Source organism: Lithobates pipiens, unplaced genomic scaffold (genome assembly GCF_037356315.1).
Source record: "Lithobates pipiens isolate NorthernLeopardFrog02 unplaced genomic scaffold, aLitPip1_a1.2 Scaffold_18, whole genome shotgun sequence".
NCBI classification, from domain to species: Eukaryota; Metazoa; Chordata; class Amphibia; order Anura; family Ranidae; genus Lithobates; species Lithobates pipiens.
The window spans coordinates 560636268-560655203 of record NW_027507758.1 but is presented as its reverse complement, the minus strand read 5'-3'; the positions used below and the strand labels follow the sequence as shown (position 1 = coordinate 560655203).

Here is an 18936-nt window from a genome sequence, read left to right as displayed (position 1 = left end):
GCTAAGAGGTGCCCGGGGTACTCGATGGTCGGCCTTGGGGGGTGCGTCCCTTTTCGGAGGTTCCTCCTTGTTGCTATTGGCCTTAGGCTTAGTCCCAGGGCAACTGGAAGCGATCACCCTTCTAAAGGGATTCGGAGGCAGCGTTAGGGGCCCCTTTGGGGGTACCCCTGACGCTGAGAGGCGTGGTACCTGGAGGTACCAGGATGGCGGTCCGCGGCATGCGGGATTCGATACGGTTCGTAGTGAAGCCGGAGTTCAAGGCAGAGATCAATTTGAGGACCATCGTGTTGGACGTGTTGATGGGATTCCTTGGTCTAAGGGTAAGGGATATTGTGCTTGCAGGATTTTCCGCAACAAAGATTGTTTGACATAACTTTTCTCTCTGTCGAGATGTGCTGGGAAATTTATGAGAAGATGAGGAATGCTGATTGTGAGTTGTTGCAGAAGATGGAGATTATCCCCCTGTTTATGCAGGAAGAAAAAACAATTGTTGTGCACATGTACAATCCCTTTGCAGACATAAACCTGGTTAAGGCGTTTTTGAACAATTATTGTGAGAACTTGCGTGGTGGTGATAAGGTCCTAAATAAATTTGGCATCTGGAATGGCAACTACAGGTTTTATGGAAGGTTCCGGACTGATCTTGGTTGCGTTGGTGGGGTAAGGAGGCCGTCTGCGGTGTTTAACATTGGTGGGGAGAGAGGTTTCCTTTTTTACCCTGGACAACCTTTGTACTGCAGGAAGTGCTGCGTATATGGTCGTGCAAGTGGGGATTGTAATCGGAAGATTAAATGTAGGTTTTGTGGAAGTGAAGACCATCCATCTAATGAGTGCAAGTAGACCAGGCTATGTGATATTTGTAAGAGGACTGGCCATTTGGCCAGACAGTATGAAGAATATTTCAATGCGAAGAGAGAGGCGGAGTTCCATGACGTGTTGGCTAGGACACAGGCTAGACGAAGGCAGCAGAGGCAAGCTGAATCCCGGGGAGAGTGCGACAGTGTTGAACCCGCCGATGCGGATCGGGCTGCTGCGCCCTCTGGGCCTAAGGCCAATGATGCTGGACTTACAGGGCAGGTGGAAGCGGTGAACAGGGTACCTTGCGCTGGCTCTGCTACTTCTGATACGTTGGTTGATGTTAGTGCTGGCCCTGGGAGCTCTACTAATTCCGTAGGTGAAGAGCCTCAGGCAGAAAGTGGTGCTTTTCAGAGTCGACAGGTGGAAGAGGATGTGGTACAAGGATCTCCAGGGGATGGAGGGCCGAAACTGGAACAGAGGAGTGTGGCCTTTACAAGCCCGGGTTTGTGTTCGGATATAATGAGCGGATTGTCATCTAGTGCTGAAGAGGGGGAGGAAGGAAATGAGGAAGAGATGGACAGTGATGATAGTCTGCCATGTGGGCAGCAACTTATAATTGCAATGGACGAAACAGCTCAATCCTCCACGAAAAGAGCTTGGGAGGAGGGGACGGAAGGGGGGGGGGGGGGAGGCATGTCCCTTCAAGATGATGGAGGCTCAGGCTCTGAGTCTGCCAGTTCTCCTTTTACAGGGAAGAGGTTTACTTATGCAAATGTAGCAAGCAAAGGTTTAGTTGAAGCTATGCATTATTTATAAGTTTTTTTTCGTTATGGCTAGGGCAACTTTTTTGATATATCTTTTGATGGCTTTGACCATAAGCTCAATTAATGTTAGCAGTATTTGTTCTAAGTGGAGAAGAGCCGCTGTGTTTGATTGGTTGGAGGGGGTGCATTCAGATATTATTTGTAATCAGGAATGTCGGGTGGAAAGAGCTGTATGTGAGGAGTGGAGGTGTGGAGCATCCTTTTGGTCTCCTGTGTGTGAATCACGGAATGAAGGAGTGGGTGTTTTGATTAAAAATCCATGTATCCAATATGTGTCGATGAAGTAGTGGTACCAGGGAGATTGCAAATTGTCATTTTGGAGGTGGCGGGGAGTCGAATGAGAGTTATTAATTGTTATGCACCAGCGGAAAAAAGAGAGCGTGTGGCTTTCCTGAATGTCTTAAAGTTATGGCTGCCTGGTAGAATCCCCACTATCCCTGTGGGTGATTATAATTGTGTGAGGAGTGAGGAGAGGCAGGGGGTGAGCAATGATAGTGAAGTTGAGGTTACATCTAAAGCACTAAATGAGTTGATAAATATTTTTCACTTAAAAGATGTTGCTATGGAGGTACCGTATATACTCGAGTATAAGCCGAGATTTTCAGCCTCTTTTTTGAGGCTGAAAGTGCCCCCCTCGGCTTATACTCGAGTCATCGCTGTCTGCCCGCTCGATCAGCGTGTCGAGCAGACAGACAGCGGCCATTCTATTCAAAAGCCGCGCCTCCGGCTCCGCCTTCGCCTGTGATAGGCGGAACACTGAATTTCCCAGCAGCCTGTGTTCCGCCTATCACGGACATCGTATCATCCTCGTACTACGGACGAGGATGATACGACGTCAGTGATAGGCGGAACACAGGCTGCTGGGAAATTCAGTGTTCCGCCTATCACAGGCGAAGGAGGAGGCGCGGCTTTTGAATTTTACAATGGCCGCCGAAGAGGGCACGGGACGGAGGCAAGGCAAGGTAAGGCAAGGCACGGCACGGCACGGGACGGGACGGGACGGGACGGAGGCAAGGCAAGGCACGACACGACGGCAAGGCACGGCACGGCACGGGACGGCACGGGACGGAACGGAGGCAAGGAGGCAAGGCACGGGACGGAGGCTCGGGACAAAGGTAGGCTGGACACACACACACACACACACACACACACACACACACACACACACACACACACACACACACACACATGGATACACACACACACAGGGATGGGTGGATGGATGGAGACACACACAGGGATGGGTGGATGGATGGAGACACACACAGGGATGGATGGATGGATGGAGACACACACACACAGGGATGGATGGATGGATGGATGGAGACACACACACACAGGGATGGATGGACACACACACACACACAGGGATGGATGGACGGACACACAGGGATGGACGGACACACAGGGATGGACGGACACACAGGGATGGACGGACACACACACAGGGATGGACAGGCATGTCTCACCCTCGGCTTATACACGAGTCAATAAGTTTGCCAGTTTTTTTGGGGGTAAATTGGGGGCCTCGGCTTATATTCGGGTCGGCCTATACTCGAGTATATACGGTACAGAAAAATGATTTATCCTTTACTTTTTTTTTTGACAAGGGGTCTGTTAGATCTAGGTTGGATTTTATTTTTGTATCACCTGTTATAAAAATTGTTGATTACCAGAGTGATCCTGTAGCCTTTTCAGATCATACTATGATCACAGGCTCTGTACAGTTAGAAGATGCAAGTGTGTTTGGGGGTGGTGTGTGGAAACTTAATTGTTCTTGTTTGAAGGAGGACAGGGTTTTTACAAAATTTAAAACCTTTTTTCAATGGATTACCCTTAATAAGAGCAGATTTAAGGACATTTTAGAGTGATGGGATTGGGCGAAAGGAATGATTGGTGGATTCTTTAGGAAGATTGGAGTGGAGGCAGCTAGGAAGAAGCATGAGGTAGAAAGGAGGGTGGTGGATAGGTTACATTTGTTATTTCAGCGCAAAAGGATGGGGGTGGATGTGGAGGAGGATCTAAAGGAGGTCCGTGAGGCCCGAAATTTGTTGATTAAGGAGAGGGGAAAGGGCATCGTGTTTAGGGCTAAAGTTCAGGAGATGGAGGAGGACGAACAGTGCTCTACGTATTTCTTTAAAAAATCCTTTGGACCCAAGAGGATGTTCCAGACGGTGCTGGATGGTGATGAAGAGGTGAGCGGAGACCAAATGGTGGAGTCGATCAGGTCCTTTTACGCAGATTTTGTATGCGTGAATACTGCGAGGTAGTGAGAGGGAGGTTGTGTGCTGAAGATGTGGAAATGTTGTTGGATTCGGTGACTGAGGAAGAAATAGAAAATGTGGTGAAGAAGATGAAGAAAAACAAGACACCCGGGAGTGAAGGCTTACCTGTGGATTTTTATGCTGAATTCTGGCTGGTGCTGAAGACGGAACTGTGCGAGGTGATGAATACCTGTATTAAAGAGAAGAGGATATCTGTTTCAATGAAAAAAGGCATAATTACTTTGTTGTAGAAGAAGAAGGGGGATCCAAGAGACATTAGGAATTGGCGTCCAATAACACTATTAAATAGTGATTATAAAATAAATTGCTAAACTATTGGCTGATAGGGTGAGAGGTATTGTGGATAGTGTTATTGGAGAATGGCAGGTGTGTGCAGTACCTGGGTGGAGGATTTTGGATAACTTAATCGTCTTATGAGATCTTCTGTACTATGCCCAGTGCAATAATATGCTGCTTACAGTTGCAAGTATTGATCTGGAGAAGGCTTATGATCGTGCAATAGACAAGTTTCTCTTTATAGTTTTGAGTCAGATGGGGATCCCGGAGGAGTTTGTTAACCTAGTGAAATGTCTATACTATGGTATCAGCAGTCAAGTTCTGATTAACGGGAGGCTGTCTAGAGAGGTGGAGGTGCTATCGGGGGTAAGGCAGGGCTGTCCCTTATCACCAGTTGCATTCATTTGTGTGATAGAGCCCCTGTTGAGACATGTGGTAGGGGATAAATGTTTCAGAGGTATTTTTGTACCTGGTTGTGGAAATGAACCAGTTAAAGCCATGTGTTACATGGTGATATTCATTTTTTATGTAATACTGCAAGAGATTTGGCGAGGGCTGAGCTACAACTGGGTATTTTTGGGGCTATGTCCGGTTTATGTGTTAACTGGGGGAAAAGTAGTGTGCACTTGTGACGTATCTAGAAGTAAGCTGAAGAAGGTGCAGGAGGTGGAGGTGTTGGGAGTACACTTTGAAAGGAAAGGAATTTGGTAAATGTGGTTAAAAATGTGGAAAAATTGAGAAGAAACCATCCTTGTGGAAGACTAGGAAGTTATCCTTATCTGGGAAAACCTTAATTGTGAAGGCGGTGGTACTTCCCCTATTGGTATATTTTTCTGTTATTTTTCCACCAAACAAGAGGTGGGTGCAAAAAATCACCAGGATGCTTTTATTTTTATTTTTTTGGGGTACAAAAATTGAAAAATTTTCCAGGGAGGTGGTGATGAAGAGTGTACGGTTGGGTGGATACAACTTTCCCAATATCAGCCTTTTTTTGGATGTGCAGTGGTGCACCTTAGAACTTTTTTGGCCGGAGGGAAAACTGCAGCTTTAATGCGGTATCTGATCGGCTGGCCATTATTGAAGTGGGGGTGGTGCATGAAGGATTTGACTAGGCCAATGTCTATGGTAACGCCAGTGTATTATTTAAAAAAGACAAGTTTCTTTCACAAGAATAAGCTATTGGAGTTCGGGTGAACAGGCGTGGAAAAAGAGTCTTTATGGGCTTGGCTTAGGAGAGATGAGCTTCTGACAAATATTTTTGGTTTAAACCCTAAAAAAGCAGAGGTGTGTTGGAGGAATTTGTCATTCCAAGGCATAACCAATAAACCGCGGGAGGTGGTGTGGTTATCCTTACACAATGTTTTGTCAATCATGTCCTTTTTGAAAGCAAGAGATTAAGTGAGGAGGGAGGTGTGCCCTAGGGAAGGATGTGCTGGAAACGAAACAGTGAGACATGTCTTTTGGGAATGCTTTTTCGCTAAAAATTTTTGGTTGTTGCTGTGCGGTTTTGTGGAAATGGTGGTTGGGATGGAGGGCATATATTTTGAGTCTGGTGTTTTTGGTCTGGTGATAGAGGAAAACAACGTAAAATATTTGTCCTGTCCGCTGTCATAAGGGAGGTGATGTGGGAAGCATGGTGTGCTCTTGTGAAAAAGAAGATGGTGCTGACTGAAAAAGATTGTTTTGATTGGGTGATGGCAAGAATGTTCTACGTGTTGGCAGTGGAAAAGAGAAGTTTGGGCGTGGAAGAGGCGAATGAGTTTTGGAATTTTAGGGAATGACGGGTGGGTGAGGGTTAGATTTATTGTTTAGGAATGTATATATGAAATTTTATTCATGATTTTACTTTTTTGATACGTTTTAAAGCCATGTATGATGTAATGAACACGCCTCAGTATAGGTATCGAGTGCTGGTTTTAAAGCTGAATTTTTTGAGTGATTCAATCTGAGTGGTAAAAAAAAAAAAATCTGTTCTTACCAGTTTAATATCTGATACTATCTGGGGACCATATATTAAATGGATTTTTAGAACAGGTAGATGGAAGAAGAGCTTGCTCTGTCCACTCCACGCATCGACCTGGTATTGCAGTACCTCCAGGATCGGTGCACCCCTCTCTTATGCAGTTTCCAAAAACAGAATAAATTCAAACAACAAATTCTCCTCCATCCTCCTCATCCTTTTGCTTGCTTGCTCACTCACTTGCAATGTTACTTTTGCTGCTCACAAGTTGTATGTTGTCCATTTTTGCAATAAATTTGCGTTTAACCCCTGTGTGTACTGGTGTTTTTGCTTTGTGTCAGTTTCTTGGCCTTTCTTTCTCCCTCCCTCCTCCCTTGCTCGCTCAATCTTTTTTTGCTCAGAATGCAGCAGGGGAAGTGGCAGTAGTTGCAAGAAGCCAAACCTTCAAGTCAGCAAGTAGACACATTTCAACAAGGCAGCTAGCTTGAGTCTGAATGAACTTTCTATGCAAGGCCCAAAATGAGGCCTTTTTTTCGTTCCCATGTCAGTCAGGTTGGAGAGCAGCAACCGCCCAGCTCAGCTCAGCCATTGCAATAGGGCTGACTTTTCTCCATTTCTGTCCCTTAGTACAGCCAGTTTGCTCAAAAGCAGTCCCTGCCTGAGCATTCATTCAGCAGCCTGTGTCTCCCTCTAGTGGGTCCCTGCCTTTCGGCTACGTGTCCAGGTGGCGGTGCCATGGAAATGATTTCTCCCTTGTTGTACATCAACGAGGAGCACCTGGATGTGTGCATTTAGTGCTGCTGGTCATTTCCAAGGTCAGCAAGTGCTTGTCAAGGTGTTGGGCAGGTGTTAGAAATGTGGATTGGTATCTAGGTCATCAGGAAGGGATTAGGCCACAAGCCCGAAGCCAGGTGTGAAGAGTTGCGTATCAGCGTCTCCGCCTGGTCTAGACACGGGGAAAGGGCAGACGGAGGGGCCTGGGCAGCTGCACTCAGTGAGCTCTTGGTTGTGGGCAGGGCGCTGCTCGCTTGGAAAAGAGAATAATTGGGTTATCGCTTCTCGGCCTTTTGGCTAAGATCAAGTGCAGTTTTACTGTGTGACTTAGTCAAGAGGTGCCCGGGGTACCCGACGGTCGGCCTTGGGGGGAGCGTCCCTTTTCGGAGGGCCCCCCCTTGTTGCTATTGGCCTTAGGCTTAGTCCCCGGGCAACGGGAAGCGATCGCCCTTTCCAGGGCGATCCGGACGGACTTCTGGGACCCCTTCGGGGGCTCCCTTGGACGAAGGAGCGGACGTCGTGCTGGACGGAGTGAAGATGGCGTCTCCTGGGATGCGTGATTCGTTACGGTTCATCGTGAAGCCGGATTTCAAGGAGGAAGTTGACCTGAGGACGATCGTGGTTGATGTTCTGATGGATCTCCTGAGCCTGCGGGTAAGGGATATTGTGTGTCTGCAGGATTTCCCTAAGCAGAGGTTGTATGACGTTACTTTTCTTTCTTCCGAGATGTGCTGGAATGTGTACGAGAAAATTAGGAAAATGAATGATGAGCTGTTGAATAAGATGGATGTTGTGCCACTGTTTATGCAAGAAGATAAGGCTATAGTTGTGCACATGTACAACCCTTTTGCGGATCCGAATTTGGTTAAAGCTTTTTTGAAAAACTACTGTGAGAACTTGCGTGGAGGAGATAAGGTGTTGAATAAATTTGATATATGGACTGGAAAGTACCGGTTTTACGGGAAGTTTCGCTCAGATCCCAGTTGCGTGGGTGGAGTGAGGAGGCCCCCTGCTGTGTTCAACATTGGCGGGGAGAGGGGTTTTCTTTTTTATCCCGGGCAACCGGTTTATTGCCGAAAATGCTGTGTGTATGGCCACACAAGTGGGGATTGTGAGCAAGGGGTCAAATGTAGGTTCTGCGGGAATGCGGATCATCCTTCTAAGGAATGTACTCAGAGGAAAGTTTGTGACATTTGCAAGAAGGTGGGCCACTTGGCCAGGCAGTGTGAGGAGTATTTTAGGGCCAAAAGAGAGACTCAGTTCCATGAGACTTTGGCGAAGACGGCAGCAAGAATGGCAAAGCGGAGGTCCCGTAGGGAGCCCTGGGGGGAAGATAGTAGTGCAGGGCACGCTGATGCAGCCCAGCCTACTGCCCCCTCTGGTTCTGGGGCCAATGACGCTGCACCTGCAGATCAGGAGGAGGCTGTGACCGGGGATGTCGTTTCCGGCCCTGCTGCTGATGTTTCGGTGGCGGGTGGCAGTGTCGACTCTGGGAGCCTTGGTACTGTGGCAGGCGGAGGGCTTCAGGCGGATGTTTGTCAGCAGGAAGGCGAGAAGGAGGAGCAAGGACCCTCGGCGAGTCAAGAGAGTGGTGATCCGGAGGTGGATCAGGGGAGCGTGTCTTTTGCTAGTCCTGGCCAGCTGGCGGACTTAATGAGCGGATTATCTTCATGTAATGAGGATGGTGATGAGGAAATGGACAGCGAGGAAAGTCTTGAATGTGGTCAGAGACTTGTCATTTCTATGGATGAGACTGCCCAATCCTCTATTAAAAGATCTCGAGAGGAGGGGGTAGGTGGAGGGGGGGAAGATGGTGCCCTTCCTGTTGATGGAGACTCGGGCTCCGAGTCTGCCAGTTCGCCGTTCACACGAAAGAGGGTGTCTTATGCTAGTGTAGCAAGTAAGGGTCTGGACGAGGCTACGCATTATCTGTAGAATTTTTGCTATGGCTGTGTTATCTTTCATAACCTTTTTTGTTATGGCTTTAATAGTAAGTTCCTTGAATGTTAGAAGTATATGTTCCGGGTGGAGGAGGGCTGCAGTTTTTGATTTTTTGAGTGGGTTTAACACTGACGTGGTATGTGTTCAAGAATGTGGGGTGGAAAGGGCTCCTGGTGAAGAATGGAGGTGTGGGGATTCTGTGTGGTCCCCAAAGTGCGAATCTAAGAATGAGGGTGTGGGGATCCTGATTAAAAGCCCATATATACAGGTTATGTCACATGAGGTGGTGGTGCCGGGGAGGTTGCAGATTGCTGTGTTAGAGGTGGCGGGGAACTGTGTCAGGATAATTAACTGCTATGCACCTGCTGATAAACGTGAGCGTGTGACCTTTTTTGAGACCCTTAAGTTGTGGATGCCTGGAAGAATCCCAACAGTGTTAGTCGGAGACTTTAACTGTGTGAGGAGGAGTGAGGAAAGGCAGAGTGTTGCTGGTGTAAGTGGAGTGGATGTGACCTCCAAGGCCTTGAATGAGTTGGTGTGTGACTTCCGTTTGCAAGATGTGGCACGGGTGGTACAAAAAGATGATGTTTCCTGCACTTTTTTTTCTGACAAGGGGACAGTTAGGTCAAGAATTGACTTTATTTTTGCATCACGGGTCTTGAATGTTACGGGCTACCAGACGGATCCAGTGTCTTTTTCGGATCATGTCATGATTACAGGGACCTTTTTTCTGGACAATGATTTGGTATGCGGGAGGGGTGTGTGGAAGTTAAATTGTGCTGGACTTAAGGAGGAGGGGGTGTATACTGATTTTAAGAAATATTTCGAGTGGCTTGCTTTTAAAAAAAGTGGGTTTTTGGACATTTTGGAGTGGTGGGACTGGGCCAAGGAGATGATCGGCAGGTTTTTTAGGAGAAAGGGGGTGGAGGTGGCCAGGAGGAAACATGAAGAAGAAAGGAGGTTGGTGGAAAGACTACATTTTTTGTTCCGATGTAAGAGGATGGGGTTGGAAGTGGAGGATGAATTGAAGGAGGTGCGGGAAGCACGAAACATGAAATTGAAGGAGCGTGGGAAAGGCATCGTCTTCAGGGCGAGAGTGGATGTGATGGAGGAGGATGAGCAGTGCTCAGCCTTTTTTTTCAAGAAGCTGTTTCAGTCGGTTTTGGAAGGAGAGGAGGAGGTGAGCGGTGGAAGGATGATGAATGTTATTAAGTCTTTCTATACCAATTTGTATGGTGGGAGTGGAAGTGCTTCAGAAGAGGAGATGCGGGAATACTGTAAAGTGATGGAGGGGAACCTGAGTGAGGAAGATGCTGGGATGTTAGTTGAACCTGTGACGGATGATGAGGTGGAAGATGTGGTGAAGAGGATGAAGAAGAATAAGACCCCTGGAGGGGATGGCTTACCTGCTGACTTTTATGTAGAGTTCTGGCCTATCCTGAAGGAGCAATTGTGAGTGGTGAGGACCTGTATGGATGGAAAGAGATTGTCAACGTCTATGAAGAAGGGTATTATCACTTTGCTTTATAAGAAAAAGGGAGACCAGCGGGATATTAAGAACTGGCGTCCCATCACGTTATTGAATTGTGACTACAAAATTATTGCGAAATTGATGGCTGATAGGATGAGGAAGATTGTGGACTATGTGATTGGTGAGTGGCAAGTTTGTGCGGTACCCGGTCGGAGGATTTCTGACAATCTAATCCTCTTGAGGGACCTCGTGTATTATGCCCAATGCAACAACATGCCGTTGGCTTTAGCAAGTATTGACCTGGAGAAGGCTTATGATCGAGTGGCGCACTCCTTCCTCTTTATGGTTTTGAGGCAGCTGGGGGTTCCGGAGGACTTTGTTAAACTGGTTGAGTGCCTGTATCAGGGGATCAGTAGCCAGATCCTGGTTAATGGGAGTTTGTCTGGGGAGGTGGAGGTGAAGTCAGGTGTAAGACAGGGGTGCCCCTTGTCACCGGTTGTTTTCATCTGCGTGATTGAGCCCTTGTTGAGACATCTGGTGAGAGATAAATGTTTTAAAGGTGTGTTTGTGCCTGGGTGTGAGAGTGTGCCGATTAAAGCAGTGTGTTACATGGATGATGTGAATTTCTTGTGTAATTCTGCTAAGGATGTGGCAAGGGCGGAACTTCAGCTTAGTATTTTCAGTTTAATGTCTGGGCTGAATGTTAACTGGGGCAAGAGCAGCGTGTGTGTTCTGAGTGGCACGTGTGATGTGTCCAAAAGTAAATTGAAGGCTGTGCAGGAGGTGGAGGTTTTGGGGATTCATTTTGAGAGAAATTTGGGAAACCAGAAGAATGTTGCTAAGGGGGTGGAGAAGGTGGAGAAAAAACTGAGTTTATGGAAGACCAGAAGGCTGTCTTTTTCTGGGAAGACCTTGATTGTAAAAGCTGTAGTTCTGCCTATTTTAGTGTACTTTTCTGTAATTTTTCCGCCCAACAAAAGGTGGGTGCAGAAAATTACCAGGATGGTGTTTGTTTTTTTCTGGGGTTGCAAAATGGAAAGGGTTGCTAGGGAAATTGTTATGAAGGAGGTACAAATGGGAGGGTATAACTTCCCTAATATCTCTCGTTTTCTGGAGGTGCAGTGGTGGTTGGTACATCTTAAGACTTTCCATTCAGGGGGGAAAGTGGCCGCCTTAATGCGATATTTGATTGGGTGGCCGTTGCTGAAATGGGGTTGGTGCAAAAAAGATTTGACAAAGCCAATGTCTATGCTTTCCCCGGTATATTATTTAAAAATGGGCTCGTTTTTTCAGGGGAATCAGTTGCAGGCGTTGGGGGAGGGGGCTTGGAAAAAAGAATCCTTATGGCAGGGGTGTCCAAACTTTTTTCAAAGAGGGCCGGATTTGATGAAGTGAACATGCGCGAGGGCCGACCATTTTGCCTGACATTCTTTGAATCGTTAAAATTCGGTCTAAGTGTGTTCGTTCGAGCACTAATACATTGCCCAACAAGAATTCTCTTGCCTTTGTGGCTGTGTGTGGGAAGAATTGAGCTTGGGCGTATTTGTACATACTGTATTAATTGGCGTATAACACACACCTTCACTTTAAGAGGGAAGTTTCAGGAAAAAAAAATGTTTAAATAAAGAACTGTGAAGCAAAATAATGGTCAGTGCCCACCAATGCAGCCTAATCAGTGCACATCTGCAGACCCACCACAGCCAGGAATGCCCCCCACCATAGCCAGGAATGCCCCCCCATAGCCAGGAATGCCCCCCACCATAGCCAGGAATGCCCCCACCATAGCCAGGAATTCCCCCACCATTGCCAGGGACGCAGCACCATTGCCAGGGACGCAGCACCATTGCCAGGAATGCCTCCCCAAATGCCTCACCATTGCCAGGAATGCCTCCCCAAATGCCTCACCATTGCCAGGAACGCAGCACCATTGCCAGGAACGCAGCACCATTGCCAGGAACACAGCACCATTGCCAGGAATGCACTGACGAGCGCCAAAGGAGAATCTCCTGTTTACACGGCGGCTTCTTTAATAGAAAGTCCCGCCTACTTTGATGGACAGAAAAGTCGTCCAATGGCAGTGCAGGAGAAGGACTTCCTATTACAGAGGCCGCCCGTAAACAGGAAATTCTCCTGTGTACGGCGCTCGGTCCTGTCCTCCCTGTACCTTCCGAAGCATATATATCAGGGGTAATGAATTCAAATTAAAGGAGGTCCAGTCGCCAAAATTTTCTTTGGGCCGAGGTCCGAATCTCAAGTCTGTGCTACGACTCAGAAATATTGTAGTAACTGTATATCTATCAAAAACATGAGAAATGTACAATTTCCTTAGCATTTCAACAATATTTATTGTCAAGTTAAATCTGGTGTCCCCATCACAGCGCCCCTTTACATCAGGTGTCCCCATCACAGCGCCCCTTTACATCAGGTGTCCCCATCACAGTGCCCCTTTACATCAGGTGTCCCCATCATAGTGCCCCTTTACATCAGGTGTCCCCATCACAGTGCCCCTTTACATCAGGTGTCCCCATCACAGTGCCCCTTTACATCAGGTGTCCCCATCACAGTGCCCCTTTACATCAGGTGTCCCCATCACAGTGCCCCTTTACATCAGGTGTCCCCATCACAGTGCCCCTTTACATCAGGTGTCCCCATCACAGTGCCCCTTTACATCAGGTGTCCCCATCACAGTGCCCCTTTACATCAGGTGTCCCCATCACAGTGCCTCTTTACATCAGGTGTCCCCATCACAGTGCCCCTTTACATCAGGTGTCCCTATCACAGTGCCCCTTAACATAAAATGTGCACATCAGGATTTCCCTTAACATAAAATAAGTGTCATGCTGATAGGCACATTTTATATTAAGGGGCACTCTGATGGACACAACAAAACATGCCCCTTAACTTAAAATTTGCCCATCAAAGTGCCCCTTTTAATATAAAATGTACCTATCAGTGTTGCTCTTAAAATAAAATCTGCCCATCAGCGAGCCCCTTAACATGAAATAAGGGTCACACTGATGGGCACCTATTATGTTAGGAGGCATTCTGATGGACAATTTTTATTTTAAGGGGCATGCTGATGAATATATTTTTAATGTGCACATCGATGGGCATATTTTGTAGGGCACATTTTGTTGTACCCATCAGCGTGCCCCTTAACAAAATATGCCCATCGATGTGCACATTAAAAATATACCCATCAGCGTGCCCCGTAAAATAAAATTTGTCCATCGGATTACCCCTTAACATAAAAGGTGCCCATCAGCGTGACCCTTATTTTATGTTAAGGGGCACGTTGATGGGAAAATTTTATGTTAAAGGGAACTCTGATGGGCACATTTTATTTTAAGGGACACGCTGATGGGTATATTTTTAATGTGCACATCAATGGGCATATTTTGTTAAGGGGCACCTTAACAAAACATGCCCATCAGTGTGCACATAAAAAATATATCCATCAGCGTGCCCCTTAAAATAAAATGTGCCCATCAGAGTGTCCTTTAACATAAAATTTTCCCATCAGCGTGCCCTTTACAAAAAAAAGCCCCTTAAAATATGCCCAACAGTGTGCACAACACTGATCACTAATAGATAACTAATGTGCCCACATACCTTAACTGCAGCAGGAGTGTGGGCACAACTGAAGCTGCCTCGTGATGAGATCCAGGACCCGGGAACCGCGGGCAGCAGGGGGGCGGGGCGCGCACGTGACGTCACACCCCTACTGCCCGTGTCTCTTCAGCTCCGAGAGACGCGGCCAGGAGCAGGGGGCGGGCGCATGCGCGCAGCGTCACTGGTTGCTGGGGAAACCCGCGGTCCCAGCAAACCAGTGATTGCTGTCGCTTGCTACACTGGCGGCATGGCGGTCCGGGCAGAAGCGCTGCTCGGTCCGGACTCGGACCGCCATTTTAGTGACGGCTGATATATATCTTTTGTGGCCCCGGCGCTGGGAGATCGTCGGGGGCCACAAAAGATATGTATGTCCAAATAACCAGGCGGGCCGTTCAAAACCGGGCCGCGGGCCGCAATTGGCCCGCGGGCCGGACTTTGGACATGCCTGCCTTATGGAAATGGTTGAGGAGGGGGGAACTGTTAACAAATATTTTTGGTTTAAGTCCTAAAAAAGCTGAAGTATGTTGGAAAAATTTATCGATAAAAGGTATAACGAATAGGCAATTGGAGGTGGTGTGGTTGTCCTTGCACAATTGCTTGTCGACCATGTCCTTCTTAAAATCTAGGGATTTGGTCAGGCGGGAGGTATGCCCAAGGGAAGGTTGTGGAGGAACGGAAAATGTGAGGCATGTATTTTGGGAATGTTTTTTTGTGAAAGAAGTTTGGAGGTTGCTGTGTGGTTTTGTGCAAAGGGTGGTGGAGGTGGAAGGTGTATCTTATGAGTCTGGTGTTCTTGGGTTGATGGGAGGAGATAAAAGGAAGCAGCGCAAGATGTTTGTGATATCTGCTGTGGTAAGGGAGGTGGTGTGGGAAACGCGGTGTGCCTTTGTGAAGAAAAAATTGGTGATATCTGAAAATGACTGTGTGGATTGGGTGATGGCAAGGATGTTTTATGTATTAGCTGTTGAAAGGAGGAAGTTGGGCGTGGAGGAGGCTGATGTTTTTTGGAATTTTGGGAGGTGGAGGTTTGGTGATGGTTAGGATTTTATTGTATAGACTGTATATATATATATATGTACGGAATTTTATTCATGATTTTATCTTTTTGTTTGATTAATGCCACAAATGATGAACGGAACACGGCTCAGTGAAGGTATCAAGTGCTAGTTAATGCTGAGTTTTAAGTGATTCAGTCTGAGTGGAAAGATTTTATTTAAAAAAAAAAAAAAAAAAAAAAATCTGTTCTTATCAGTTTAATATCTGATACGTCCCCTATCTGGGGACCATATATTAAATGGATTTTTAGAACAGGGAGATGGAAGAAGAGCTTGCTCTGTCCACTCCACGCATCGACCTGGTATTGCAGTACCTCCAGGACCGGTGCACCCCTCTCTTATGCAGTTTCCAAAAACAGAATGAATTCAAACAGCAAATTCTCCTCCATCCTCTCTCCTCATCCTTTTGCTTGCTTGCTCACTCACTTGCAATGTTACTTTTGCTGCTCACAAGCTGTCTGTATGTATGTTGTTCATTTTTGCAATAAACTTGCGTTTAACCCCTGTGTGTACTGGTGTTTTTTGCTTCGTGTCAGTTCTTGGCCTTTCTTTCTCCCTTCCTCCTTCCTTGCTCGCTCAATATTTTTTTGCTCAGGAAGAAGCAGGTGAAGTGGCAGTAGTTGCAAGAAGCCAAACCTAGGAAGTCAGCAAGTAGACACCTTTCGACAAGGCAGCTAGCTCGAGTATGAAAGAACTTTCTAGTCAAGGCCCAAGATGAGGCCTTTTTTTCCTAGACATGTCCAGCCAGCCCAGCCATTGCAATAGGCCTGCCTGACTTTGCTCCATTCCTGTCCCTTCGTAAAAACAGCTTGCTGGAAAGCAGTCCCAGCCTGAGTATTCATTCGACAGCCTGTGTCTCCCTCTAGTGGGTCCCAGCCTTTTCGGCTTTCGTCCACGTGTCCCAGGAGGCGGTCTCATGCAAATGCTTTTCCCTGGTAGAGCAGCAACGAGAAGCAACTGGATGAGTGTAATTGTTGCTGCTGGCTTTCTGCTGGTCAATGCCAGGGTCAGCAGGTGCTTGCAAAGGTGTTGGGCAGGTGTTAGAAAATTGCGGATTGCTATCTAGGTCATCAGCAGGGGATTAGACGGCTTGGCCAGGCCAGGTGTGAAAAGTTGCTAATCAGCGTCTCCGCCCGGTCTAGACGCGGGGGAAGGGCAGACCGGGGGCCCGGGCCATCAGCAGCAACAGCAGCTCTCAGTGAGCTCTGGCTTGCGGGCTCGCCGCCGCTCGCTCGGAAAAGAGAATAATTGGGTTATCACTTCTCGGCCTTTTGGCACGATCAAAGTGCTCTCCGCGCGTGTCCGGATTTTCGGGGATCAGCGGGCCAGGCCTCTGAGCCTGGCCAGGTGAGCATTGAACATTTTGGGGGTTCCCCCCTTAATGGAGAAGGCTGAGAGCGACTGAGGTTCTCCAGTGTGAGAAGCCTATTTGCATATATTTGCATATCCTGTGCATATCCTTTGCTTTGGTAATGGAGGATGCAAGGTTTACCTCAGCGGCCCATGAGGTGCGCTTCCGCAATGCGGTCAAAATTGAAATCGATGGCGAATGCCGGGAGGAAGATTGTGCTAAATTGGTAATGGAGAAAGTATTATCAGAATGTGGAATCCAAGGTGAGGATTTGCTGTGCATGGCGGAATATCGGAACCAAGGAGTGGTGGAGGTGATTTTTCAGGAATATTCGATATATAAGGATTTCAAGATGAGGTGGGAGGCGGTGGAAAAGAAACCGGAGATGGAAAGATTTAGTGTAGAATTTTTACATCGGAGTCCTTGGAAACTTGTGACTGTAATGATGTACAATCCCTATGTGACAACGAGGGAAGTCACCGATTTCTTGAAAATGGAATGTGAGGAGGTGGAATTCGTCAAGTTGATTGACAATAGTGTTGGAGTGTGGTCCGGTAAAAGGCTATACCGGTGCAGGTTCTATGTGAATGATTTTGCAGCCGATCACTTAGACCACATAAAACAGACCTTTCAAATTGGTCGTAATAGGGGGTTCCTCAAATATTCGGGGATGCCCCCCTATTGCTGGAAGTGTGCGGATAGGGGACATACAACTGCACAGTGCGACTTGTTGAAGAGGTGCCGGAATTGTACAGGTTTGGGACATACTGCAGAAAATTGTACTGCCCCTAAGAAGTGCACCCATTGCCAAGGCACAGATCATCTGTATGATGAATGTCCTAGCAGAGTCAAGACTTTTGCTGAAAAAGTAGCCGGAACGAAAACAACTAAGAGGATGAATTTGCCGGAAGATGAAGATGTTTTGAGGCAGGTGGTGGAGTTGGAGAAGGAGTTGGGGTTGAAGAATCCGGAAGATGGAGGAGGAGGTAATGTGGTAACTGAGGTGGAACCCAACGTGAGGGTGGAGAAGGAGAGTGAAATGGTGGTGGAGGAGAAACCCGATGAAACAACTGTGGTGGTGGAAGAGGATAAAGAGGAAATGGAATGTCAAACGGGAAAGGAGGTGCGACTACAAGAAGACCCGGAAGAAGATGTGGGGCATAAAAGAAGGAAAGTAGTGGAGAGTGCAGCTGAAGACACGGGTGAGGACTTATTTGGTGGAGTGGGGTCGCCAGATTCTTTCTCCTGGACCATGGATTTGGGAAAGGAGGAAGATGATGGGGGCTCTGGAGTGTCCGAACCTGTGGTAAGAAAGCTACAAGATGGCAGAGAGACGGATCCCGGATAATCTGGATGGAGACCGTAATGGAAGATTTGTGTTATTCTGCTCTATCCCTTTTTTTTTTAATGCAGTTGAGGGTGGCTTCCCTGAATGTGCGATCCATCGCAAATGCTAGACGTAGAGTGACAATTTTTGATTTTCTTTCTACTATCCAAGCGGATGTTTTTTTGTTACAGGAGTGTGGGGTTGATTTTAAGTTATGTTATGAAGAATTAGAGAAAGATTGGAAGTTCGGATCATCTGTGTGGTCTGGAGAGAATGGTGTGAAGAATTCGGGGGTAGGGATTCTAATTAAAAATAGAAATGTAGAGATTATTTCTGTTAATTATATTGAGCCAGGAAGGGCTATTTTGAATAAAGTTTTATTTATGGGGAAGGAAATGAGGATAATCAATATTTATGGCTCAGTGAGGAAGAATGAGCGGTGTGAGTTGTTGGAGAAAGTTAAGTTTTTCTTAGTAGGTCAGGAACCGATTTTGTTTATGGGGGATTTCAATTGCATTGTACGTCTAGGAGATAGGAGTGGGGATAGCTCATTGGATAAATCTTCCAAAATATTGAGTGAGATGTGTGTGGATTTGCGGTTACAGGATGTATGGGTTTGTGTGGGTAACGAAAGTAATAAGTATACATGGCAGAGTGCAAATATAAAGTCGAGGATTGATCATTGTTTTGTTGCGAATGGTGTGAAAGCGGTGAGTTGGGAATTGTGTGAAAATTTGTTTTCGGATCATCGTTTAGTTTTGGTTGAGGTAAGAGTGGAAGGATGTGTGTCTGTGCAGAGTGGTTTATGGAAATTAAATGTGTTGTTATTAGAGGATGAGGAGATGAGTGAACAGTTTTGTGTGTTGTATGAGAGATGTGTGAGAGCAAAAACAAGGTTTCAGAGTGTGTTAAAATGGTGGGATTGGTTTAAGTTACAGTGTAAATTTTTTTTTATTAGATTGGGAATTAGGAGGAAAAATGAACAGAGAAAAAAATATTTTCTTTTGAACACAAGATGGCAGTGTCTGATTAAATTGAAAGATATGGGTGTGAATGTGAGTGATGCTATGGAGAAAGTGTGTGATGAGAGGAAGAAATGGATAAATGAGAGAGGAAGAGAAATTATCTATAGAGCGAAAGTTGAGGAACTAGAGATGGATGAGAAGTGTACGAGGTTTTTTTTCAAAAAGTGTGTGCAAAAGAAAAGTGTGATTAATGAGATAGATGGATGTAAGGGAATGGATGGGATTTTGAACAAGGTT

The 18936-nt window shown here is 46.7% G+C and overlaps 2 non-coding genes across 2 annotated transcripts; both read left to right on the top strand.

The window, feature by feature from the left end:
* Nucleotides 1-6109: 6109 nt before the first annotated feature.
* Nucleotides 6110-6297, top strand: LOC143990554 (U2 spliceosomal RNA). Its single transcript, XR_013277391.1, has one exon. It is a non-coding gene; the product is annotated as a U2 spliceosomal RNA (small nuclear RNA).
* An 8846-nt stretch (nucleotides 6298-15143) lies between these two features.
* Nucleotides 15144-15332, top strand: LOC143990477 (U2 spliceosomal RNA). The gene has a single exon (XR_013277357.1). It is a non-coding gene; the product is annotated as a U2 spliceosomal RNA (small nuclear RNA).
* Nucleotides 15333-18936: the final 3604 nt, after the last annotated feature.